Source organism: Anser cygnoides, chromosome 3, assembly GCF_040182565.1.
Source record: "Anser cygnoides isolate HZ-2024a breed goose chromosome 3, Taihu_goose_T2T_genome, whole genome shotgun sequence".
NCBI lineage: Eukaryota > Metazoa > Chordata > Aves > Anseriformes > Anatidae > Anser > Anser cygnoides.
Window position 1 is genome coordinate 92838099 of NC_089875.1, and position 27400 is coordinate 92865498.

A 27400-nucleotide genomic window follows, 5' to 3' on the forward strand; every position below is an offset into this window, starting at 1 on the left:
CAGAGATGATAAAGACAGTGTTCTGTGGAGCTGAATGCCTCAAAAGAAAATTTTAGAATCCTGTAATTAACTAAGAGTGTGATATATTGCAGTACTCTCAGTTTTACATCAGAAGGTACTATGTAACACACATCTATTGATTAACATAAATCCCAACTAACAGCTTGATCTATGGATAATAATGATTTGTATTACACAGTTACACTTTACATTGCTTCTATCACTGCATCCCATAATTAATAGTAATTCTCTCATTGGGGTATTAAAAAGAATAGTAAGTGGGAGGACAGTTGGAGAGCAGTTCCTTACTGAGAAAAAAGAATAACCTTAAAGAGCTACTTCTCCACAACCCTTATCTTTAAAAATCACTTTAGCTGCTGGCAATAGTTCTAGTGCTGTAAATGGATGTAATGTAAAAATGCAATCAGACTAATTTTTCATTCTGAGAAACAGTAGATGGTAAATATAAATTAAAAATAGAATAATTATTGGAGAGAAAGCACAGGTTGCAAATGGTAATGTAGGCAGTCAAATATAAAATCTCAGTTTTCTGTGAAAAACATTATGCGTCAGTAGATGGGCCTATATATGGTTTTAGCATTAGGTTTATACAGAACTGTTGGCAGGATCAGGGTCTAAGAGTATGTTTCTTATTTTCTTAGAATTCATAACTTGCTTCTTTTATCTTAGAAAAAGAGACAATGGAAATAATTTTGCTCTGGAAAGTTAAAACACACGTGTTTTGACAAGATCATGAGTATGCTCCAGTCTGTTTTCTCACAATCACAATCTGTGAAGGCTATCTTAACCAACTGCAGACAGATATCTATCGCTTTACCATGGAGGATTAGTTTTCATGTCAGTGTGCATTATGACCCCATAAACATGAGCAGTAAAATATGGAATACTGAACACTGAGGTGGTAGGAAAAACACATGGAGGGATAGTGAGAAATTCGTGAGCTGTTTCATTGGCAAAGCATGAAAAAATATTCACTTTGCTAATAGTGTGATTCGGAAAAGGGTGCTTTGCCATGGAGCACTCTGACCTTTATATGCCCTCTGCTCACATTCTTCCCTTTCTTTGTTGTTCCCTGATCCTTTTGCTCTGGCGTTTTTCTCCCCTTTCTTAAATGGATTTCCACGAGACTCTGCCATCTTGGCTGTTGGGCCCAGCCAGGCCCTGCAGTGGGGCCGTTGGAGCTGGCTGAAACCAGTTGGGGCCAGCATCAGGCAGGCCTGGCCTCTCCTCACAGAGGCTGCCCCACAGCCCCCTGCCACCAACACCATGACACCTGCATCCAGTAAATACTGAAACTTCCATCCCGTGTTAACGCATTCCAAAATAAATAAATAAATAAAAATGTAAGTAATTCTTGTCACCTCTTGCAACTGTAGCTCAGGTATATTGAGACTTCTGGGCCTATTAATAGGATTTAGGAGTGATCAGGACAGAGCTGTGAGCTAATGGTTTTGCCAGCCCCCCAAAGAACAGAAGCTGCAATGGAAAAAACAAACAAACAAAAAACAAACAAGCAACAACAACAACAAAGAAACAGGCAATTGAGGACGCTGATTTCTTTCTTAAGAATTTTGAAGAAGATTAATGGGTCTTCCTAAAGGTTTGGTATTTTCACTGAATGGAGTGGAACTGATTTTCCAAGGCATGTTTTTTCATAACACGCAAGGTTATCCAGCTCTATAGTTTTTCAGTCACGCTTAACAGGACTGAGAAGAAATCAGGACTTTCCTGGACTGTCTTAAGTCTCAGCAAGCTGGAAATGTTTTCTTGCTGTTCTTCTGAGCAACGAGCAGTGTGACCTGGAGCTCTTTATTTGCTCTTGCTTAGGAGCCTACGTGCTACCTGCCTGTGAGAACATGCAGTTTCTGTCATGGAGGTTTCTGAGAGCAGCATCCTGGTTTAGTATGCCTTCACTGCTGAGGACAGACTCTATCCTCTTTCATGCTTGTCAGAATACTGTGAGAAGTTAGAATGGTTTCTCATATTTTCCTGCTTGCTATGTGTAAAAGCTGCTAGTTTGCAGACGTGAGTACTGATGCAAAAAAAGGGTATGTTGGAAGGCAAACATATATTTTAAGCAATTATGACAGCATGTTTTTATCTTTTTGTAATACCTTACTGGAACTGCGTAAATGCCTTATAGCAACGAGTTTGCAGTAGTATTACAAATAAATTGACACTTTAAATATTACCTGAGTACATTAGGTTTCCAGAATGTGCTTTTTGCCTTTCTCTTTCTTTCCTAGAGAACAATAAAGAACAATTCAAAGGAAGAGCATGCCATCCACCCAACATCTATATGTTACTGTGGTTTTATGTGTTTTTGTGTTGTTGTTGTTTGTTTGTTTGCCTATTTTTTATTATTTTTTTACAGTAGTCATCACCACACTGTAAAATGTATATATGGGGTCACATATACTTCATTACTGAAAATGCTTATGATTTAATGTACCTTCAGAAGATCGGCTGCTTTCACTGCAAGAGTACTAGTGAAATAATATGTTCTCTCAGAATCCACGGCAGTTTGAGATACACCTGTTTACATCAAACCCAAGTGTGTGTTAGATGCATAAAAATGTACAGATGCTGCTAGAAGTCTCTTTTGTAATAACTGTTAGACTATAATAGCTAAACTGCCTGCTATTATTAAAATAAATGGTAAATTGGATTTGTAATCATTGAACAAAATATGAGTACATCGATACTATTTCCCATTTTTCTGTCTGCTGTGCAAAGGAAATGTAAACTTGCTATTCTAATCTAGCATCACGTATAAGCCATTTTCAGAATGTATTGATGTAAATAACTACAGGAGGTTCAGAATTATGAGATCAACTTAAAACTGTAACTTAAAGGAAAAAAATAATTTAATGAAAAGTAATTTTCTTGATATAATTTATGGCCATTTCTCAGGAAGAAATAACCTATGATAACAGAAAAGTACTTGATATTCAGATACAAAAGCTGCATTAGTTCTTGCAAAGGTAAATGAATACAATTTAGTTCCTTAGGATTGGAGCTATAGGTGCTGATGCAGAAGTAGTATGACATCACTAATAAAAGTGTCATGAGTGACCACATCCAGAACACTGACAGAGCTGAGGCTGCCATGGTTCCATGTTTTTAGGTCCAGACAGTAGTGAGACTGAGAGCGTGTTCCTGATAGACACATGGGCACATACACACATCTGGACACAAAGATCAACATGGATGCCTGTCATAGCTTTGGCTATAGGACAGGGTTAGTTTTCTTTGTAGAGGCTCACACAATGCTGTGTTTTGGATTTTTGTTGAAAATGATGATGATAATGCACCAATGCTTTTGTTTGTTGCAGAGCAATGTTTACACAGAGCCAAGGACTTTATTGCTTTTTATGCTGCCCAGCCAGCGAGGAGGCTGGGGAAACACAAAGAGCTGAGAAGGGACACTGCCAGGACAGCTGGCCCAGACTGACCAAAGAGATATTCCATACCATGTGATAGTATGGAATATGAACATATGAGCATATTGTAATGCTCAACAATGAAAGCTGGGGAAAGAGGAAAAGGGGAGACATTCAGAACGATGGTGTTTGTCTTCCGAAGAAACTGTTAGGCGTGATGAGCCCTGATTTCCCAGAAGTGGCTGAACACTTGCCTACTGATGGGAAGCAGTGAATGAATTCCTTGTTTTGTTTTGTTTTGCCTGTGCATGTGTCTTTTGTTTTATGTAGTAAACTGTTTTTATCTCAGCCCTTGAGTTCTCTCACTTTTACCTGATTCTCTCCACCATCCCACCTGAGGAGATTGAAAGGGGCTCTGTTGTATTTAGCTGTCTGCCAGGGCTAAACCACAACAACGACCCACTCAGCACTAACACAGATGTGAATAGTACCAATGACTTCATCATGTTCTTGTCTCCGGCTGATCAGGATGAATGTCCATTAGTGAGAACTACATATCCATATCTACAGCGTGGATCCCACCTGTCTGCCCAGTAACCAGTCCCTGGATCCCCAATTGCAGGCAGTTGTATCATAAACCCCCAACAGCCACAGCCTCACTCCAATTGCTGGTGCAATCTCCCTTACCTACATTTACAGTATGGATCCCCCAGTGATTGGCATACGACACATAGTCTACTGAGTAACAGACCCTTGAATCATCTTGCTTCCATTTGCTTCATGCAAACACACATGTACAAAAGCGTATCTCATTTGACCCTCAGACCCCACAGACTCTCCATTCTCTGGCTCAGACCTCCTGGTCCTTCAGTAGCCAACTCAGAGAGCTTCTGATCTCTCCGATATCTAACCCAGAACTAGGGCAGCTGCAGTACCCGCCTCCCAAGCCTCTTATCCTGTTCACTGGACACTCCAGTTTGGTGTTAGTGTTTACACACTGACTGACATATACACTCAAACCATATGCATGCAAACCCATCTTTCCAGTTGTTGGCCCCCATGCACATACAGAGGTGCACTCTGTCTTTTGGTCCCTCTTTCATTGCTGGTGCTCAGACACACAACTTTACTCTCCCACCTCCCCACAAAGTTAGGTAGTCCCTACAGAGGTTAATATGAAGGGAAGGCAGACTGCACTGATCAGGTGCAGGACATGGTCAGACATACACACTGACTAACATTTATCCTTATTTTCACATGCTTGTTCCTCCCCAAATGATCTAGATCCATCATTTTCCCAGTCATTGGTTCCTCTCTTAAAGATCCCATAATAAGTTTTGTGCAATCCCCAAATGCTGTGTGCTGCACCCCACTCTGAGATACCCCATAGCATTCCCTATTGAATCCAGGTGTGTGGTGTCCCCTGATCTCTGGGTATGATGCTTCCTTCTATACATGGCTCCTCCACAGGAATTTTCCTAAGCTACTTGCGTTATTTAAGTTCTATGATTGTAAATGATGTTGGAGTGGAATTTCTGTTGCAGGTATGGGAGAAGGAATAACGTAAAAAGTATGAGAAAGGTTGGTAATGGAAAGAGAAAAGATTTAGAAGTCAAGGTGATGCAGTAAGGAAAGGAAATTTCTTATGATCTGTGAAGATGAAGCATACCACTAAGGATTTAGACTTGATTTTCCTAAGAATTCACTGATTATAAGGACTTTCTAAGATTTTTGTGTCCCTTATTTGTATACATGTATATCTATCTGGCAAAATAAGTACACAGCACCTGCTGAACCACTTATTTTAATTTTAAATAAATTATGTTTGTAATTCTAAACATTTCACTCATAGCCACACATTCATTAATCAAATAACCTTTTGGATCTAATTGGCACATGAATGTGACTGTGGTGTATTCATTGTAAGTGTATGTTGTGCTCCAAGACACAGCAATGTTTATCCAAGACATGCTGATGCTTCTATTGGACAACCCCCCACATTTTTTATTTTTTTTTTTAACTGACCTAATTCTAGTGATTTCAATACATTAACAGCAGCACATAAATGACTCACTGACATCAGCAGAAGTAACAATCATATACCTAAAAGCAAAGTTTGATATTAGAAGCAGTTTGGGAAGGATTGAAAACAAAATGAGACACTACTATTTTTGGATTCCATTTTCCATCCATTAGATTATCATGAGAAATGTGTTCTGTTGAAAAAAGGTTTTGATTCACCTAGCTTGAGGATCTGTCCTAGTTTTATGAACTTAAGAATATGGATAAAATATAATTGAGATGGAGATGATGATAATCAAGCTGGCTTATTATTTAGGTGGATAGTTTCGCATGTGAGCTGGTATTTTCTCCGCTGCGGCTGAATATCTTAATATCAAATTACTGTAAGTCCAGAGCTGTCTTGTAAATAAAGTTAAAATTAAGTGCTTTAATATATTGTTGGTATCTATACCACATATAAATATCTAGTGTCCCGAAATTATATTCTTTATCAACAAATGCATAAAATGCCATTATTAGGAGATGCATGTATGCTGCAAGTAGAGACTATATACTTCAAAAAGACATTGAGCTTTAGAGGAACATATATTTAGACTTATCTCTGAATAATATGTTGTAAGCTGTCAGAGGAAGATTGAAATCATGTAACAGGCATAAGGTTATAGTGATTAAATGCCAGGCCACAACATAACAATAGCTTTCAGATAACATATTTTTGGCAAAGCGTATTGCCCATAAAAAGTAAATTAATTGAGAGAGTTTGTAAGAAAAGTTAGCAACTGGCTTTAATGTGTTATTAATAACAGTATTTAGTGTATTGGCATGGCTATCATTCTGTATTGGTAATTTCCTTATGTATTTTTTTTTCCCCTGGATTTACAAATGCAGTGTATATATTCAGACAACAGTTAAACAGGATCTGGGAGTGTGAAGGACTAAATTTCTTGTTTGCTAATCAGCCCAACAGATACAGGTAGGGCAATGAAACTAAAAATAAGTATTGCCTGTATTTGAAGCTAGAGTCATGTTGTGGTATTACAAAATCTCTAGGAGGCTGAGTGATTTAATTTTAGAAAAAGCATCCAAAATATAACTATATCCAAAATGTAGTTGTGAAACTTTCTTTCTCTATTCTTCCTGCAAAGATGTGCTCTGTTAGTCTGCCCCAGTTGTGGGTAATTCAACATATTTTTAAAACATGGCTCCAGACTCTCTAGGGGTTTCTTGAATGAGCAAAAGGATTCTTTTTACTTTATTGTTTTCCTCATAACTGAACCTTGGTGCATCTGTTTCTGTACTTCAAGGATGCTCATTAGTGAAAACAACAGTGAATGTCCAGTCTTCTGGAAACTGTGAAGTGGTCTAATGAGTCTTGGTAGGGTGATTAGCAAACCTCTTTGTCTTCTAGAGAGACCAGCAATTTACTGGGGATTAAAGGTAAATTCAGAATTCTCAATAAGGTTCCCGCTTGAGCTAAAATATAAAATGCATGCAAGGGTTTAACTTCCATTCATATGATGGACAAGAGACAGGAGATTGACAAGTAGTGCATGAACCCATTTACATTAATCTCATTAGAAAGAAACAAAGGCAATAATGTAGGCTCCAAAGCAATGAATTATGTTATGTGAAAAAAATGAGCCACAGTGGGAAAGAGGCAATGACTCCTCCACAAACTGTCTGGTGCCAGTTCATATAATTCTTCTGGAGGGAGGCTCCATAGATTGCTTAGAAAAAATATAATGCAAGGAATGTTTCATCTTTTTCTCATGTCTTGTAAAGAAAGTATACTTCTGCATTCCTTTATGGATATTGCCTTTATAAGTGACTTTAATTGTCAGAAAGAGATCTTTCAAAAATGAAATAATGTAAGCAATACAAAATACAATTACCTGAAGAATTAAAATTCCAAACAATTTAAATCACTGAGTTATAATCTTATATAGAATCTGGAAAAAACACCCATAATTCAGGAGTGTAAATTTTGTTGTCACTGCTTTAACTAAATAGTCATACAGTCACCAAAATGAAATCTTGTGTCTCTGACTAAAACCAGTTTATGCTTCTACTGGGATGGTCTGTTTAATTAAAACATTCATATTCCCAAGATGGGTTCTTCTTCTTCACCTCCTTTGGTAAAGATTTGTAATGTCAGTGACCACTTTCATCAAAAAGCTTTTTTTTTTTTTTTTCTCTCTCTTTTTTTTTTTAAACAGCTCTGTTTTTGTCATTATATAGACATAATTCGTGTGCTCTTATTTTTAATTAAGTTCCAATATTGTAATTAAGCTCTTAGGCACACAATTTCAATTTAAATTGCAAACTTCTTTAAGTCCTCAAAATGAATTAGTATTTTCACAATGCCGCATTTCTCCGTATGTAGACATCATCACAGTCAGGTCTGTGCAAGAGCTTGTTCCTGATTCTTGTCAGCTTTGGGGAACAAAGTCAACAAGTAACAAACTGTATGGAAATTTTAGAGTTCTCAGCTTCAAAAACTTGAGTTACACTCAGTGTAGATATTGCTACCTGAGTTGATCACAAATGTTCCATTTATAACCAGTGAAGCAAAAGAAGAATTTCTAGGGTACAATTCAACACCTCAAAATCTAGACATTAGATAACTCATGCCATAAAGTGTCGTTCTTTTTCTTGACCTTAAATGGAGACACTCAGATTTGACACTCAGTTTTGACAACTACACTGCAGATCTAAAGTACACTGAATCCTACTAAAGGTGCTGAATTTTCCATATATTTTGCAGAGAGCTTCTGGAATCTTGAACCAGCTTCTTTAGTCCTGCAATTCTTAACTCAGCCCAAAAGATCAGACTCTGAAGGTATTGTGTCTAATGCATGGTTTCCTTGGTGAGCAAGACAGCTTACTTCAAACCTACTGTCAGAAATCTTAGTGAAGATTTGGAGACATCATTTTACGTTTAAAAGTCTTAAAAATTTGTGGAGAACTCTTTTGGGAACCCGTTCCCTCCTTTTTGGGCTATTTCTTGTCTCATGCTTAGTGGTCGTGGTAAAGGATATATTTGAATTATTACAGAAAATGGGCTGAGTACCATCCACTAATGGTGAGACAAAGAGGCACAACACTACTCGCACCAATGTGTGTTAAACTCTACTCCATTAAAATAGGGCAGCTGTATCCATCCCTCCACTTGGGAACGTTTCCCAGCTTCTACTAGCCACTGCTACATGTCTAAGTCAGTCTGGAGCACTGGTTGTTGGTCTCAAACCCAGATTCTTTTCTGTTTTATAAACTAGAGGAAAATGTAAAAACTTGGTTTTATGTATTTATGTAAACGTAAGAAAGTTGCAGTGCCTACTGCTGTAGAACAAGAATGAGAATGGGATATGCTGTATATAAACTTTGGTAGAAAAACAGAAAAAAAATACTTCTTTCCTTGTTTTTCCTGAGATCAGAATCAGTGTGAATGAACTGATAATAATTATAACCAGTGTATTTTCTACACTAGTATTATAATTAACAATGATTTGTGTGAGCAGAAGACACTTCAAGTACACTAATGTTCAACTCATCCAAAATTCATAAAATAAATAAATATTTACAAAACAGAAAGGTGGCAAAAAGACATAACATTTTTCATCAATCAACTTAATTCTCTCTAATGAACAAGCATTAAAATTTTGTCTTTACACAAAGTTGACACCTTCAATTTTAATGTAGAATTATAGTACTGTGTTAATTAAATTACACAATATCAGTAGTGTCTCTCCTACACTATTATGAGTTTTTGTCCTGGTTCCAGTTAGGACAGAGTTAATTTTCCTCCTAGTAGCTGGTAGGGTGCTATGTTTTGGATTAGGATGAGAAGAGCGCTGATAACATGCTGATGTTTTAATTGTTGCAGAGCAGTGTTTACACCAGGCCAAGGACTTTTCGGCTTCTCGCTCTGTCCTGCCAGCGAGCAGGCTAGGGGTGCAGCAGGAGCTGGGAGGGGACAGACCCAGGACAGCTGACCCAAACTGGCCAAAGGGGTATTCCATACCATCTGACGTCATGCTAAACAATATATAGGGGTGGCTGGCCGGGGTGGGGGGCCGGCTGCTCGGGGATAGGCTGGGCATCGGTCAGCGGGTGGTGAGCAATTGCATTGTGCATCACTTATTTCTTACACGTTATTATTATTAATACTATTATCATTATCACTATTATTATTATTGTTATTATTATTTTCCTGTCTTAATAAACTGTCTTTATCTCAACTCACAGGCTTCACTTTCCCGTTTCTCTCCCCCAACCCAGAGAGGGAGGGGGGAGGGTGAGCGAACGGCTGTGTGGTGTTTAGCTGCCAGCCGGGTTAAACCACAACAGTTTTTCAGTTTCTCATTATACTGGGAGGATAAAGTGACTAAGAGGAGAACAAAAAAAAAAAAAAAAAAAGGCAATAGAATAGGGATTATTTTAAGAATCTCATTGAACTCCCACCAGAGTCAACATGCAAATGTCTGGCTATTTCAGTGGGAGTAGTAGCAAACCTATGATAAGCAGGTTATATTTTCTAATATACAGTATATAGTAGTCCTATTAAATGAGAGTCAAAAACTAATGACCTTCAGGTGTCCTCACCTTGTAAAAAGCACGAATCACGCAGCAGATGCCTACAGGGCTTCAGGGCTTCCTGACCTTGGAGGTACTGGATCATATTTTTAACCTGAATGAACTTCTCATACAGTTTCTCATCACTTATTTTATGGAACAGGTGATATAAACATGAAGAAAAGAAACAAAGACTGGGACTTTAGTCAGGTAATTATATTGCACATATTTGTTTTAGACTGGTCAGGTAGCACAAATGCCTGCCCTGGATGCTTTCTAGTAGTCCTGTGGCAAAAGAAAAAAAAGAAATAATTTTCCATGTAATTCTTGCTTGTCATATAATTCTTGTTTCATCATCTGGAAATGAACATAAATATAACCATTTGAAAATGGAGAAACAGAAGTTTTGAATGTAAGTATAACCATTTGAGAATGGAGAAACAGCAGGTTTTGGACATTAGTTGTACGGCATTAAACTGCCAGCTGGTTTAGTACTCATTATACAGTGCTCAGTTTTACGGGATTATTATAATTATTTTCATTGGTACTGTGAATTCAATGTTTTAATAAATGATGTTTTAACTCAAAGAGAATCAAATGAATTTAAGCAATCAACTTTGATGATCACTATTAATATTTCTGTAGTGAGATATCAATAGCAAGTAGTTCAGAAAGGGCTACAGATGTATGCACATATAAGTTTAGAAACACCAGGTGTGTAGAATGAATTGTCAGAGCCACTAGAATAAGAACATATGTGAAAGTGATCCATCATAATCCTATAATGCATGTAAAATAGCAGATACTTTGCAAGTATAGGCACGGGATAGTGCTACAGGTGTCAGGACTATACAGACAAATGGTCAATTGTTGATAAAGAACTGTGTAACAACTTAATGAAGCTGCCTATAACTGATATTATAGCTGGACATATAAGACAACAACAAGAACTATTAATTGTACAGGTGGAACCACTCCATAATTGGTTATACAAAATTAATGACCCTGATATCCTATAATATTATTCATTTAATTATCATTAGGTGGAAATACCTTTAATGCCTGTTTGGTTTAACAACCCACCCTTGAAGCTTAATTGCATTTTAAATACACAACATTTAATAAAAATCATAAATAAAATATCTGGTGATGCTTTTGTATATTACTGATACAAACTTAGGCAAACAGGCATTATAGAGTTGAACAGAATCTTGTCCTTTTACAAGATAAATAAGCTTATTTAGTTTTTCAACAATACGAGAGGTAAAATCAACTGTCAAATAAAGTGTCATTAAGAACATTTGTAAATAATTTTTAATTTCTGTTATTCAAAGGTGCTCCATAGATACTGGTAATGTATTGTGATACTGAAGCTCTGTAACTCTGTGAGCTTTATGTTTTTAAGAATGTGTCACTCGTGTGCAATCTAAAATAAAGAGAAAAAAAAAAAGGTTCACTTTTCAGAGTTATTTTCATTTGATGCAATTTTAACCGCTAACAAATAAATTCGTATCATCTAGCATGGAAGAACTTCACACGATCAAAAAAACAACTTCAACATTCCTGTAAAATTCATGTAGACTTCTAAATAAAGCGTTACTTTTGAATCTTCAAGCATATTATGACATAGATTCTGTATTCTCAAATAATTTTCTGTTGCTTTGCATAGAAATTTATTTTAGCACACATTTTTAAAACTTTCTGTAATCACCCCTTTCTGTTTGTTTCAGCATCATATTTTGTATGTTGTTTTGTCTGAGTGCTTGAGGGTCTACTAAGCAAAATGCTGACAAATTAGAGATGGATTGATTTTGACCTTTTGCAACTTGGAATCTACAAATGTTTATGCAAATGCTTGGCTTTCTGAGTAAATGGCCCAGTTGATGTCAGGTTGACAACTTCTCTTAAACTCAGATTTAAGATTTAAATGCAAGTAAATTAGATCTACAAGTACTTGGCAGATTTTAGGAAAATTCAGTCTTGATTTGCAAAAGAGGACGTAGAAGAAAAAATATTCTCTGATATCTTTTTTTTAGGTTTTCTGGTATAGTCAAACCTTCTCTTTGTATGCACAGGTGGAACTTCTACATATCTGAAGTACTGGTAATTTAATATGAAATGATTAATCATTTACCAACAGTGCATATGATAATTTAAAAGCTAGGTTTAATATTAAACCAAAGTTAATTGCAAAGGGTATTAGTGTTTAGAAGGAAATGTCAGTTATAGTAGTAATTATTAATTCCATTTCATTTATTTTTTAAACATTTGCAAACTTTTGGAACTTAAAAATACAGTAACATATAACTTACTGAATTTGTGTCCTGCAGAGCTGACCATTAAATTTAATCAGTCTTTTTAGATTTTGCATTAAAACTCCCATCATTGCACTTACTCCAAATAACTTGTTTACATTTGACTTATGTTTAAGTAAATCAATTTTCCTATAGAATTTCAAGCTATGATAAAACAGCTTGAAACAGAGAATGAATTAGCTAGATTTTAAAATCTGCACAGAAGCTGTGAGAATAAAATGAAATCCAAAAATACTAAGGTCATTTATGTAAATTTCATTTTAAGTAAAGGTCAAGCTATCAGATCATGTTGAAGAAAAAAATGTTTTTACTACTCCCACTTGTGAAGTTCCATGTGAAATTGCAATATGGAATATTGTCATCAACTTCTAGAGTCTGTGGGGAAATAAACTCTAATTCAGGTGGCTATAGATAAAGCTATTCTTCAGGGAAAAAGATGGCACCTATTTTCTTATCCTGAACATGAGCATATCAACTGGAAACAAAAGACAGTTTTACAACCCTGCTTGGCACAGATGTTGAACATTAATTAATGTGACAGTGCAAACAATTTAGCTGGTTGCTTTGCAAATATAATTCCAGTCAGCCTGCTCATAATATTAGTTCAAGTTGTATGGATTGTGATATTTTTGTAGTTGTTTTGCCTAAAATAATAAATTAGAAGTAGTCTTGCTTTTCTTGACCATCTCACATGCAAAGGGTGAGCTAAGCCATTTAATCTTGGCAAAAATAAGATTTTTTTTTTTTGTCATTTTTAAACACCACTTTTCAATGTGTTGATTATTTTCTGATACCAAAACATGATTGCATCAATGTGATGTATGAAATGCAACAAGATTAAGGTGAATGTGCCCATTCTCATTAAATAACGTATTGTTCACTCTGACAAAAAAAAAAAAAAGTTTCTACTGGTGAATGATGTACATTTTTCTGCAACATCTTTTAACTACAGACCATTAGAAATAGACTCCATCACCATAGAGTATGGTCTGAATTGTTTTATATCTCTTGTAAGTACAAGAATAAGAAAGAGATCAGCTGAAAAGGCAGTATGACCCTGGTTGACAATGTTGCATGGCCTGTGTTAGTAGCTATTTGAATCAAAATGACAGATAACCAAAGAGGAGAAATATTTTTAACATTTGTGTTTTGTTTCTACAATACAACATCTAAATGTAAAAATACTCTGTCAGTGTCATGGCATGAAAAGTATTTTCCGAGTGAACTAAACACATTATTAATATTTATAGTAAAAAGGTTTTGGTTGTTTGTTTGCTTGTTGTTGTTGTTTGTGTGTGTATTTATTATTATTTCTAATTTTCCTTCCATAAGTTCTGTAGTTTGACAGGATTCTAGCAGGATTTTATTTTCTTATGACTAGCGAAAAATATCAAAGGAAAAATTCTTATAATGCTTATATATTTATGTTAAACAACTAGTATGAAAAATACATATTTTAGTGGAATGTAGATTTCTTACATTTACCAACTGCTGTGAGGTTCTCAGCCCATTTACTTTTAAGGACAGGATAATTTTTTGGTTCCAAAATCTTATTTAGAAACCAGTAATGTAACCGTGGAAATGTGAAGTTTGATGCAAGCGTAGGGCAAAAGATGCTTAATGTACTTTCTGGCCCATGCCGGAGTATAATATCCCATGACTGAGCTAGTAATGGTCCTCAAACCAGGTGGGTAAAACAGTATGTCCTTGGGCAATTACTTTATAGCGCTAACCTTAATGCAGACATATGCAGGTTGAGCAAGAAAGTGCTGTTTGTTGTTCTTTTTGAGCTGGAACCTCCTGTGCTTCAGTTTGTACCTGTTGCCTCTCGTCCTCTCACTGGGCACAACTGAAAAGAGACCAGCTCCAACCTCTTGACACCCTCCCCTCAGATATATTAATGAGGTCTCCCCTCAGTCTTCCCTCTTCCAGGCTAAACAGGCCCAGCTCTCTCAGCCTGTCCTTGTACAACAGTTGCTCCAGTCATCTTTGCAGTCCTCCTCTGAACTCGCTTCAGGAGCTCTCATACCTCTTATACAGGGGAGCCCAGAACTGGACACAGAACTCTAGGTGAGACCTCCCTTGACCTGCTGGCAACACTCTTCCAAATGCACCCCAGCATACCAATGGCCACAAAGGCACACTGCTGACTCATGGTCAGCCTGCTGTCCACCAGAACTCCCAGGTCCCTCCCTGCAGAGCTGTTCTCCAGCAGGTCACCCTGGGATATCAACACAGCGCTCTGGGGTATCAGCCACTCCTCCGAGCTTTGTGTCGTCAGCAAACTTGCTGAGGGTGCACTCTGTTCCATCATCCAGGTTGTCGATAAAGAGTTGAACAGTACTGGACCCAGTACTCACCCCCGGAGGACACCGCCAGCTGCAGGCCTCCAACCAGACTCCACACCACTAAGCACAACACTCTCAGCTCTGCCATCCAGCCAATTGTCAATCCACCTCACTGTCCACCTCAGTAAATGTTAGAAGGTAGATTGTTCTGTGTATAAATTTTACTGTGTATATATATATATATATATATACACAATATAGTCTAGTTCCTTATATTCAAAAGTATGTAGACATACAGCTTATTCATTGGATCCATATGAAAGGCCTACCTTAAAACAGAAAATTCTACCTAAGTAATACATATATAATTACTATCTCTGAGCTGCTTCTTTAGTCATTTATTGTGATAGTCACGATGTATGACTTTTTATGAGAGCGTAGTCATTTTTGGGGAGAGTGTTTCAGAGAAAGTGTTTGGTTTAACAACTATGAGATGCCCCTTTGAAAATAGTTTTGTTCGTTTGTTTTGTTTTTCTCCCTTGTCACCTGTAGAGCTTAGGAAAAATACTACATTTATAATGCACATATAATTTTGATAAACTCTCTAGGTTTATGACAGAATAACTGATATGTTCCTACTCTATGGCACTATTCCAGACCTACAATTTTACTTGTCATTATTGTTATCTTCTCACATTCTGAAGATTACAAGCCACTTGGAGCTTTTGACTCTGCTCCAGATCTTCATGCCTTTTACATAATAGCAAAGACTGCTGCTTTATGCTTGTGGCCATATTTCTAAATTGTATGTTTTTGGTAGATTTAAATTATTAACATAATCTGCGTGGATACGCAGTATTACAAATATATGATATCGAGTGTGTATTACTTTTTTTTTGAATAAACTCTGTGGCATGATATATATATTTTTAATAATATATATGTGATTCTTAAGCAGTCATTCATGAAATGGTGCAAAGAAAGTGATCTGAAGCAGAAATAATTTACTATCTTCTGAACTAGTGGTCCAAATCTCATCACTTGACAACACTGACCTAGCTGTGATTCATGATATATAGATAAAACATAAGGCTACAGGCAGTAATCATAAAGGCTAACTAGCCTCATGAGGCTAACCTCCCTTGGCTTCCTCAGTAATCAAGGGACAAGGATAGGTCCTTGGAAGAGTGATTCAGAGGATGTGTGTAAATCAACCACTATGAATAGTCCTCTAGCAAACATCTCTTTCCTTCACCTAAGGAAGATATCCTGGGAAATTAGCTGTAAGAGGTCAGTGTTTTCTTCTATGAATACTGCTTAGAGATGAGGGTCTGGAGGATTCTAGTAGACAAAAGGAGTACTTGAAGCAGAGACCCTGTATGAACAAAACTGCCATCAATTTAAAACTCCACATTCTTAAGGGGACCCTTCTGACAAGATCAGGATGCTGAACCTACCCTATTTGCTCTGCCTGTGCAGTCAATAACTGAACATTTCTACAAATAGAAAATAACTACATTTTTCCAGTGGCGCTCATCTTCATGATGATTCAGACAAGAAAGGTTTATTTTGATGGATCTTACAGCAAAAAGATCTGTCACTGAATCACATTGTTGAACATGCTGAGAAGAAAAATGGTGAAATTGCTTAACAGAGCCACAGAGCATGAGTTTTGAATCCAATAAAATATCTAAACACATGCCTATCTGATATGTCAACATCTATAGTACTATTTGTGCTTAAAATGCAGTACACGTTATATTCTTGAAATTCAGAAGTTCAGGGCTTTAAATCAACAAGAATTAAAAATCTTTTAAGGGAATTGTCTAACCTATTCACACTGGATAATGTGATAACACTGGCAAACTGATTCAGTGTTGGTCCTAGTACTACAGGCATGTTTCTTTTTCCTGAAAAATATAATAGAATATATTGTTTATTTCTTCTGTAACAGACACACATTTTTGTTATTTTGTCCAGCCACATAAACCAATCTTGATTTGTATTTATTTATTATCTTCTTACAATATTCACATTTATTGATGATTTTAACAAAGTAAACTAATGTTTTGGTTGTTTATTTTGTTTGTTTGTTCGTTTGTTTCTAATTTTCTCACTCTCCCTCTCAGCTGGTATCTTAGAATCATAGACTGGTTATAGAACACTCAAGCTTCTGCCACACTGAATGTATTAGGGATTTCAAACATTTCTGTTATGACTAAAGTTCCTGTGCCATGGCAATATAATACAGTCAGAGTACCAGAGTCAAGTGAGGTGATTTTGAACTCCTGCCTGCTGTTGAGTATCACATGGACTGGATACCACAGCACTGTAGCTACAGAGCCAACCACCCTTTCAAAGAGAGAGGAAGCCAAAGAGACTATGCAGAAAACAGATGTCCACAGATCTACAGAGATTTAGTGCTTGTTCCACATTAATCTCCAAGCACCAGAGGTTAAGAGGTTAGGCTTTCTGGCCTTTTCTCCATATCACTTGATGTAAGCATGCAGCCAATTTAAACTTGCATATTTTTTGATTTTATCATTCCCTTCTACACATTCATACACACATTACTTATTTTTCTTCTCCTTTCTCTCTGCTATATTTACATAAGGTTATACAGATGGCATGTTAAATAGTTAAAAGAATTAGGAAGCTTCTACATTATTAAAGGACAAAGGGGATGAGCAAAGTGAGAGTAGCAATTCTGGCTCTCATCTATTTTATGGGTTTATATTGGACATAGTGACATTTTAAGGTATATTTTCTTAATCATAGTTGTATTAAACATATTCATAAAATGTCATTTAATAAGCAAAATACTATTATATGCCGATGCACTTCATAGCTTTGAAACATTAATTATAAACACTGCAAAAAATATTAAGATCTACATTGTTGAGGTCTACATTATAAGAAAATGAAAAAAAAAGACCGGGTTTTATGACAACCTAGTGAAAATAATCATCAAACAATAGGTTATTATACAAAGTAAAAGATAAAAAAGATAAGATGTATTCTCAGTAAAGTAAAAATCACAGAATCACAGAATTGCAGGGGTTGGAAGGGACCTCAAGAGATCATCGGGTCCAGCCCCCCTCCCAAAGCAGGTTCCATAGGGCAGGTTGCCCAGGTAGGCATCCAGACGGGCCTTGAATATCTCCAGAGAAGGAGACTCCACAACCTCCCTGGGCACCCTGTTCCAGTACTCCGTCACCCTCACCATGAAGAAGTTCTTTCACATGTTGGTACAGAACTTCTTGTGCTCCATTTTGTGGCCATTGCCCCTTGTCCTGTCTGCACAAACCACTGAAAAGAGGTTGGCCATATCCTTTTGTCTCTCACAGTTCAGATATTTATAAACATTAATAAGATCCCCCCTCAGTCTTCTTTTCTCAAGGCAGAACAGACCCAGGTCTCTCAGCCTTTCCTTATAGGGAAGATGCTCCAGGCCCTGTATCATCTTTGTGGCCCTCCGCTGGACTCTTTCCGGGAGATCCCTGTCTTTTTTGTACCGGGGAGCCCAGAACTGGACACAGTACTCCAGGTGAGACCTGACCAGGGCAGAGTAGAGGGGGAGGATCACCTCCCTTGACCTGCTGGCCATGCTCCTTTTAATGCGTGCCAGGATCCCATTGGCCTTCTTGGTCACCAGGGCAAACTGCTGGCTCATGGCCAACCTGTCATCCACCAAGACCCCCAGATCCTTCTCCGCAGAGCTCCTCTCCAGCAGATCATTCCCCAGCCTGTACTGATAAGGTTGTTCCTTCCCAGGTGCAGGACTCTACACTTGCTTTTGTTAAACTTCATTTGGTTTCTCCCTGCCCAGCTCTCCAGGCTGTCCAAGTCAAAATGATTACCTCATTTCATCCATCAGCAAATGTGTAACAGGGAGGAGTGAATATCAACACAATCAGAAAGTAAAACAACTTCTGTCATTATTCCCAGTGTTTACTTCTAACAATATGAAAATTATTGACATTTCTGACCATTACTGTAGTTACTGCTACCTAGTACTCTCCCAGCACGCTGATTTGGTAGAGGTTATTAAAATTTCTGCCTGATTGTAGTTGCAGTTTTAGATTCCTGAGCTTAAAAATTTAGTAGGGCAGAGTGATCCATGTGGTCACTGTAAGGATCAGATAATGCTGTGCTTGAGGCAACCTCAAAAGCTCAGGAAGAATAGGTCAATTATTTAAAATACATAAGTATTCCAAAAAGATATCATCCTGTTGTAAAGACAGAAGTTATAAAACCAAGGGTGTTCTTCTGATAAAATAACATTATAAAAAGTTTAATGAAATGAAAATATATTTTTGATTTTTATTGTGTTCTTTACCACCACCCATAGTATTCAACTGTGGGTTGAATACACACCAACTCCAAATATTTTTTTAGGGAACATTGCCATTATAAAATTGTTCTTAAATGTGTCTCAATCTAGTGTAAATTTTCTGGGTACTTAAACCACAACTTCTGTTGAACTTCAAACAATAAAAGGAAAAATATATACATATATATTTGTGATCATAGTATGAAGAAAAGAATATTCCTGCTATAATGATTCTTCACGCTTTCAGAAACCCTTTGTTCCTCCAAAGTTAAATAAACAGGTGATCTCTCTCCTAGTTTATTCTAAAGACATATTTTTTTTCTAACATAAGGGCTCAGACATATTAACCTTCCAGTTTAGGCATACATCCATCTTTAAAGTGACATTTTCCTTTTTTTTCGTACCAAAATGGGTAGTAGTATTTCATTGTAGCCCAATATCATATTCACTTAAGCATGACTTAAAAAGTGTAACAAAAACATTAAAACATAACTTTCTTGTCTGTTTTCATGTGTTATGATTTTTCTGGCCTTACTGCAGCATATGGTATATGAGATTGAAAAGGAAAATTTCTGTACAGTGAAAGGAGATAGATTGATTTTTAGTAATTTTTTAGGGCAGTCACAGACAAAGCAGGTGTCTGTGGACAGGACGAGCAGGACAAAAACAAAACAGAAAATATATAATCATCATCATGTAATTACTTATGAATACAAACAAATACTTAAAAATGTTTTGCATTTCTCACATAAAAAGCCAACCACATCACAAATGAACAAGTTGGGGTGGGGGGGGGGGGGAAGGATGGGGGAATCAATGCATTATATCATATTTTCTGTAACTTGTAAATGCAGTTTAGAAAATTTTATTTTTACATGTGGGTTTAATAAGTTGTGCTGAGGATCTGTTAGCTGTATTATATGTTACCTTCCTCCACGTATAGACACCTTCTCTTGTGTATCCATAAAAGAGGCCATAACATTTTTTTTAATTTTTTTTTTTAGGTGTTCACTTCATTGAACTCATCTGCTCAACTCTAAATTTTGTTATTCTAAAATGAACTTGGGATCTTGGGATCTTTTTGAAGCATTTTGTTTGTTTGTTTGTTTTGTGTGTGTGTGTTCTTTGATGTTACAATTCTGGAATGATCAAAATAATACACAGTGGCTACATGTCTTTGGAGTTTTCTCTTTCTGGTCTGGAGCACTGAAACACCACCAAAGGGTATTGCATAGGTGCTGGAGCAGCAAATGTAAAAATTGAATGCTGGCATTACACCACCTCCCAGGAGAAGGGATAGCTCTGCTAGACATGCTTAGCTACAAAGCTTTTATAAAGTAGACATTTATGAACTGAATGTGTTTCCACCATGCAAATGAGTTTTTGGGGCTTTTAACACCACTGTTAGAATTTCATTCATGAACTGAAGGAAAAGGATATTATTTTTCTGCAGTAAACTGTTTCAAAACAACAAATTAATATACTTGCAGAATGAACTAGGCTGAAATGTAAGAAAAGCTGCAAGGATTTATGTATAAAATAGCAAAACAAAATATGTGAGTATAAATCTGACACTATAATAGGTAAATATAGTAATAATTCAAAATAAACAATTACATTCTCTTCATTCTGTTGGAGACCAGCCAATTGAGGAGCAAGCTATCATTAAATTTAAAGGTTATTTTAATGTGATTAAATTATTTTAACTATTAGGAAAATGTGAATAGTTTAAAATCTATCTTCAATAAATTGTGCTGGCAAATGACAATGATTCAAAATCAGCTACAGGTCTGGAGTTAAAATGTTTGTGTAGAGACGAAGGCTTATTTGACAAACTGATAATATGAATCTGTACCGCTTGCTTTGAAAGAGATTTTCAGCGAAAGTCTCCATATTATCTCAGAATACCTTGTCTGCTGAGCTGCTGCATACTTATCCATTTTACCCTCTCCCTGCCTTCTTTATAAAAAAATCACAAAAGGTTGACAATTTTCTGCTGAGGTGGAATGAAAGCAAACTTCAAAATCAGTCAAGAAATACAATGTTTGTTTTCCAGATAGCCTTGGGTCTTAGAAATCAGTATATTGTAGTCTATATTATGTGTCTCAAGGTTAAAGGAAAAGTTCATAAGCTAGAGAAGGAACTGGGAAACTTGTGCCAGAGTTTCTTCTCTTCTAGTTACAACATATTTCAATTTATTTAAAAATAAATGGTTTATTAAATATATCAGCATGAGTGAAAAGAAAATCAGGAACTCCTGCTCCAGAGCTTGAAGATTCTATAGTTACTCTTTACATCTTTCTATATATTCCAGTCTCTGGAATGTTTTGGATATCTTTTGACAAATTTGTAGTGTAATGAGCCGTTCAATTATTCATAGAAGAAGATTATGTAAAGGAGAAATAGCAGCTGTCTAAGCAGTGACATCCTCATCAAACCGGTTTATTTAATAAATCAGGTTGAGACAATACAACAAAACTGGCACTATCTTCCTTAGTTAGCAGTGGACCATGTCATCAAGCAGAGAGCAAAACACATCATTGGGTCACCAACCTTGACAAGTAGTATTAATTAAAATACTGAAAGGCATTGTAGTGTTTTTTTTTGTTTTGTTTTGTTTTTGTTTTTGTGTTGTTGTTGTTATTGTTGTTTTTTGTTTTTGTTTTGTGAAGGAGATCTAAGCCTATAGGTGGATAGCAAGAGATCACAAGACTTTTGCAGTAAAAAAATTACATGGATAGAATCTATTCTTTACTAATGGATGGCAAAGTCATTAGTGCAAAGTTAAATATGAAGATGTTATTTTCTAGTGGTGACAATGGGTAAATATTGACATTAGTTGAGAAGCAATGACTCTGGACTTTGGAACAGTATAGCCCCATTTTAGTGCCTACATTAATATGCCTGATCTCTAAACATAATGTTGCATTGAATACAGGCTGAAGTATTTCAAATCTGAGTGGATACCAAAGAGATTAAGATTTGTGAGGCTCTCAGATGCAGTGATGATGGATAACAGAAGTATCTAAAATAAATAGGCTTTATGGCATGTAAATTTTCTTTCATTGGACAGGTCATTTAGCTTCTGACTCAGCAAGATTCTTATGCATCCATTTAACCTTGTATATCTGGTCAAGCAGAGTGTAGTTAACATGATTGCTTCCATGATTAAATATAAACATTCTTAAATTTGCTTCAGAGTGTTGGTCTCTCATGTACAACAGTGAGAACGAGGCATTCTTGCCTCAAAGAAAAACTATTAGAAAGTATAAAGTGCTCAAATATTATAGTGGCAAAGTCTGTATCTGTACCCAGGGAAAAAAAAATAAAATAAAAAAAAAAAAGTATATTCGTCACTTAGAAATGCAACTTTGACTTTGTGCAAGTAACTTTGCATTTGATTGCTTAAAAATAGAACAAGTGTAACTGAACACATATTGCAACACATAATTTATATCTTAAAATAAATTACTTGCAAGTGTCTTTATATATGGATCAAAACCACACATTTAACATACTATTTGTTCATATTTAAATCTGTTATGGAAAATTAGTCATTATTTCTTCATCTTTAGATTAATAGTTCCTAATGTTCTCAAAGTCACATACTAGCATCTGTTAATTGAGATTTAAATTACCCCAGTGGGTTGGATAAAGAATACCTAAGTTTCACTTCACTTGCTATTGAACTGTAGCCAAACGTGAGTTAAATGTAGCAGATTTTTTTATGCTAAGATGAGGACATTATTACAATAATACCATATTTCGGGGTTTTCTGAATGAGAATGTCTTATAACAGATTAAAAAACAAACAAACAAAAAGACCTGTTCTTCGAACAGTTCAAAGAACAAAAACCAAAAAACCGCAAACAACAACAACAACAAAACACACACAAAGGAACAAAAAAAAATATTCTCTTTGCATTTATTCAAAAATTAGCTGCAGGAGAAAAGTTACTAAGTTATCAATAACACAATATAACCACTGATCTACAAGAAAGATGGGGAGGGTATCTCTATCAGGGAATGTAGTGATAGGACAAAGGATAATGGTTTTAAACCAAAAAGAGGGGAGATTCAGACTGGACATTAAGAAGAGGTTCTTTACTATGAGGGTGGTGAGGCACTGGAACAGGTTGCCCACAGGAGTTGTGGATGCCCCATCTCTGGAAGTGTTCAAGGCCAGGCTGGATGGATCTTTGAGCAACTTGGTCTAGTGGAAGTTGTCTCTTCCATGGCAGGGGTGTTGGAACTAGGTGGTCTTTAGGGACCCTTCCAACTGAAGCCATTCTATGATTCTATGAATTATACAGGGCAATTATGCAGGGCAAGCAGGCGATCAGGCCCAGTCAGCATGGGTTTATGAAAGGCAGGTCCTGCTTGACGAACCTGATCTCCTTCTATGACAAAGTGACACGCTTGGTGGATGAGGGTAAGGCTGTGGATGTGGTTTACCTTGACCTCAGTAAGGCTTTTGACACCGTTCCCCACAACATTCTCCTCAAGAAACTGGCTGCTCGGGGCTTGGACTGGCGTACGCTTCGCTGGGTTAGAAACTGGCTTGATAGCCGGGCCCAGAGAGTTGTGGTGAATGGAGTCAAATCTGGTTGGAGGCCGGTCACTAGTGGTGTCCCCCAGGGCTCCGTACTGGGGCCAGTCCTCTTTAATATCTTTATCGATGATCTGGATGAGGGCGTCCAGTGCACCCTCAGTAAGTTTGCAGATGACACCAAGCTAAGTGCGTGTGTTGATCTGCTCGAGGGCAGGAAGGCTCTGCAGGAGGATCTGGATAGGCTGGAGCAATGGGCTGAGGTCAACTGTATGAAGTTCAACAAGGCCAAGTGCCGGGTCCTGCACCTGGGGCACAACAACCCCAAGCAGAGCTACAGGCTGGGAGATGAGTGGCTGGAAAGCTGCCTGGCCGAGAAGGACCTGGGAGTGTTGGTTGATAGTCGGCTGAATATGAGCCAGCAGTGTGCTCAGGTGGCCAAGAAGGCCAACAGCATCCTGGCCTGTATAAGAAGCAGTGTGGCCAGCAGGTCTAGGGAAGTGATTGTGCCCCTGTACTCGGCTCTGGTGAGGCCGCACCTCGAGTACTGTGTTCAGTTTTGGGCCCCTCGCTACAGGAAGGACATGGACGTGCTCGAGCGAGTCCAGAGAAGGGCGACCAAGCTGGTGAGGGGTCTGGAGAGCAAGTCTTACGAGGAGCGGCTGAGGGAGCTGGGCTTGTTCAGCCTGGAGAAGAGGAGGCTCAGGGGAGACCTTATCGCTCTCTACAGTTACCTTAAAGGAGGCTGTAGAGAGGTGGGGGTTGGTCTGTTCTCCCACGTGCCTGGTGACAGGACGAGGGGGAATGGGCGAAAGTTGCGACAGGGGAGTTTTAGGTTGGATGTTAGGAAGTACTTCTTTACCGAAAGGGTTATTAAGCATTGGAACGGGCTGCCCAGGGAGGTGGTGGAGTCACCATCCCTGGAGGTCTTTAAAAGACATTTAGGTGTAGAGCTTAGCGATATGGTTTAGTGGAGTACTTAGTGTTAGGTCGGAGGTTGGACTTGATGATCTTGAGGTCTCTTCCAACCTAGAAATCTGTGATACTGTGATACTGTGATACCCTGAACTTATTTTGAAGGATAACAAACTAACAGAAGAGAATTTATCACTGTCCTCTGAGATTTTGCAGTTGTAGGATGAAATAACAAAGATATTGTATTTGAGCTCAGGACACTGAAGTACTCTAACACATTCTCAGTTCTAAATAACAGTGTTTGTTCCCAAATTAAACAGGTGATTGTGTATGTGATAAGCTGCAAGACAAAAGTGGCCTGTTTTGTAAACACGGAGATACACACTGTATGATAAAACTTTTGTGTGATTTTTAGTTTCTTACTGCATACTCCATATCATACCATAATATAACTTCCAAGCTTTTCTGGACACTTTCATAATTTAACAACTTTTAGTTCGGACTTTATTTTTTATTTGGATTATGTATATGTACACACAAACACACACACTTATATATAATACATATATGTATATAATGCACACATATATATATTTCTAAAAGAAAAAAATGTGGTTTAAATGGTCTAATAATGGAAGGGAAGAAGACTGAATTCTTAACTTTAATATTAATTATACAAAATCAATTTAAAGGGTCAGGTTAGAACTATTTCAGAAGATTAGTGTCCCTCAAATGGAAATTATTACCCTATACTTAAGATGCTTTCATATGTGTTGTGAATGATCCAACACACAGCACTTTTGTCATCTTAGCTTTCTAAGAGTTGGAACTAAACTATATGACTTATAATGGATGACAAATGTTCTTACAGAAAGTTATCTCATCTGAGATGAGGGGACAATAGCTTCTGAAACTGAAAAACCTCAGTCACTTGTGACTGGCTGATCATACCCTATTTCTGTGTCCACAGCTTCCCTACATGTAACATGGAGCTCTTTGTCTAGTTCATATGATTGTCAGAAAAATTGATTTCTTAGTATCTGAATACCTCAAGATGGACACAGCTGAATACAATGTTGTAAATCATGCATATTGCAATGCTTTTGCTAGGATTGTTACTTAACATCCTTGGCTAGGACAATATAGTGTTCACCCACTTAATCTGAGAAGTCTCATTTGCAAGCTGGGCAGTGCTTTTATCATGATCACAGTTGCTTTGTTAAATGAAGCTGCATGTATAATAGAACTAGCTTTTCTCAGCATAAATAAAACTCATTATCCTTGCATATTATCATGGCCTTTCACTTCATGTCTTATAGTCTTAATATGTAGAATCCAACTGTACTGATCAGTGCATAGCATGGGCAGGCAGACTTTCCAGGGCTGTTGAATGGAGGATAGGCCAGACTCACGAGCTGACTGGTAGCTGTTGATAGAATTTGCAGAGGAAGGAGCATCACTTTCTTGTAACTTGGCTTGGTTTGGAAGGGACCTTAAAGATCATCTAGTTCCAGCCCTCCTGCCATGGGTGGGAATGCCACCCATGAGATCAGGTTGCCCACGTCCAAGATGTGGAGGACCTTCTTTTCTCAGGATGTCTAAGGAAATTAAAGACTTTTCCTGTTTATGAAGAGATTTGCATTTTGTTGAAATGAAACAGTGTCTTAACTGCATAAGCAATATTTTAAAGATCTCTTACTTCTAGTTATTATTGATTTCATCACCAGAATTAATAGGAACAAGGGATTTTTTTAAAAAAAATATATTATTATTACTTTTCGCTGTAAAGTCACTATCTAACAATTTGAGATATTATGGTGTATTGCTAGGCCAATTAAACCTCATAATATCAAAAACCATTAACATGTGGGCATCTTTTCAATGATCATTTTAACATATGTCCAACCAATCCTCACATACCTAAAATAATCTTTGGCACTGGAAGTATTTTAGATTTCTTTGTAGTAACGTGATATTTTAATTGACTTTGCATACTAACAAACAAAAAGCTGACATGACTGATGTTTTCAGTTGTAGTTATCCTTCAGCAGTATTTGAGAAAAACAAGAGCATGGAGGCATTCAGTAGTAGTTCACATTTTTATTTGGGATTTTAGACTGATCAGAATCAGAAATACTATAAACATGTTGATAAAGTAAATGTCAATTAATACAGGACAAATAATACAGTATATTTGTTCTTAAAAGCAATGGAATGAGGAATTAGTTTTATTGCAGATATTTCACTTAGGGGACAAAATAGTGCAAGAAAATCATTCTATGCTTTCAAGCATTTTCTAAGCATACAAAAACTATCTGAGGCAGTGCACCTTATTTCTATGTAAAGACTATGAGAGAAATTTTATATTAATGGATATTGATATGCAATTGCTTTGGAAGCTAATTGGAAAGGACTTTATAATATGAAATACATTTCCAAAACATTCACTTTTGTTCATCTTCCCTGTTCATTTGTCTGTTTCATTCTCTGTCTTCTGATATGACCTTCTTTTTCCAAATTATATTTTTCTAATTTTCTTTGTTCACCTCATTATTATCTACCCTTTATATTGCTCTAGTTCCTAGAAGAGAGATTCTCAAACATGAGGAATCATGATCCCACTTAGGGTAATAACCATGTAAACAGAAGTGTGGTTGCAAATTTGGAAATGACCCCAGAAATGAGAATGGAAATGGGGTTTATAAGCCCTGAAGTGGAGCCAGAAACAGAAAAGCTTTCAGAACATTAGCCAGAGGGTAAAATAATATGGATCCAGCCCTATTCTGCAAAGTGCTGCAGACTCTACGGGGAAATAATTATAAGAACAAGACAGAACAGACAGATGATATGAACAAGTGGGAAAAAATGAGGTAATTTGGAGAAGAAGAATAAAATGTGAGAGTTTTCTGGCCAGCCAAGTAAATCCACCCCCCGGCCACCTCCCTCTTTTTTTTTTTTTTCCTTTTTTTTTTTTTTTTTCTGTCTCCACATTCTTCTTGAAC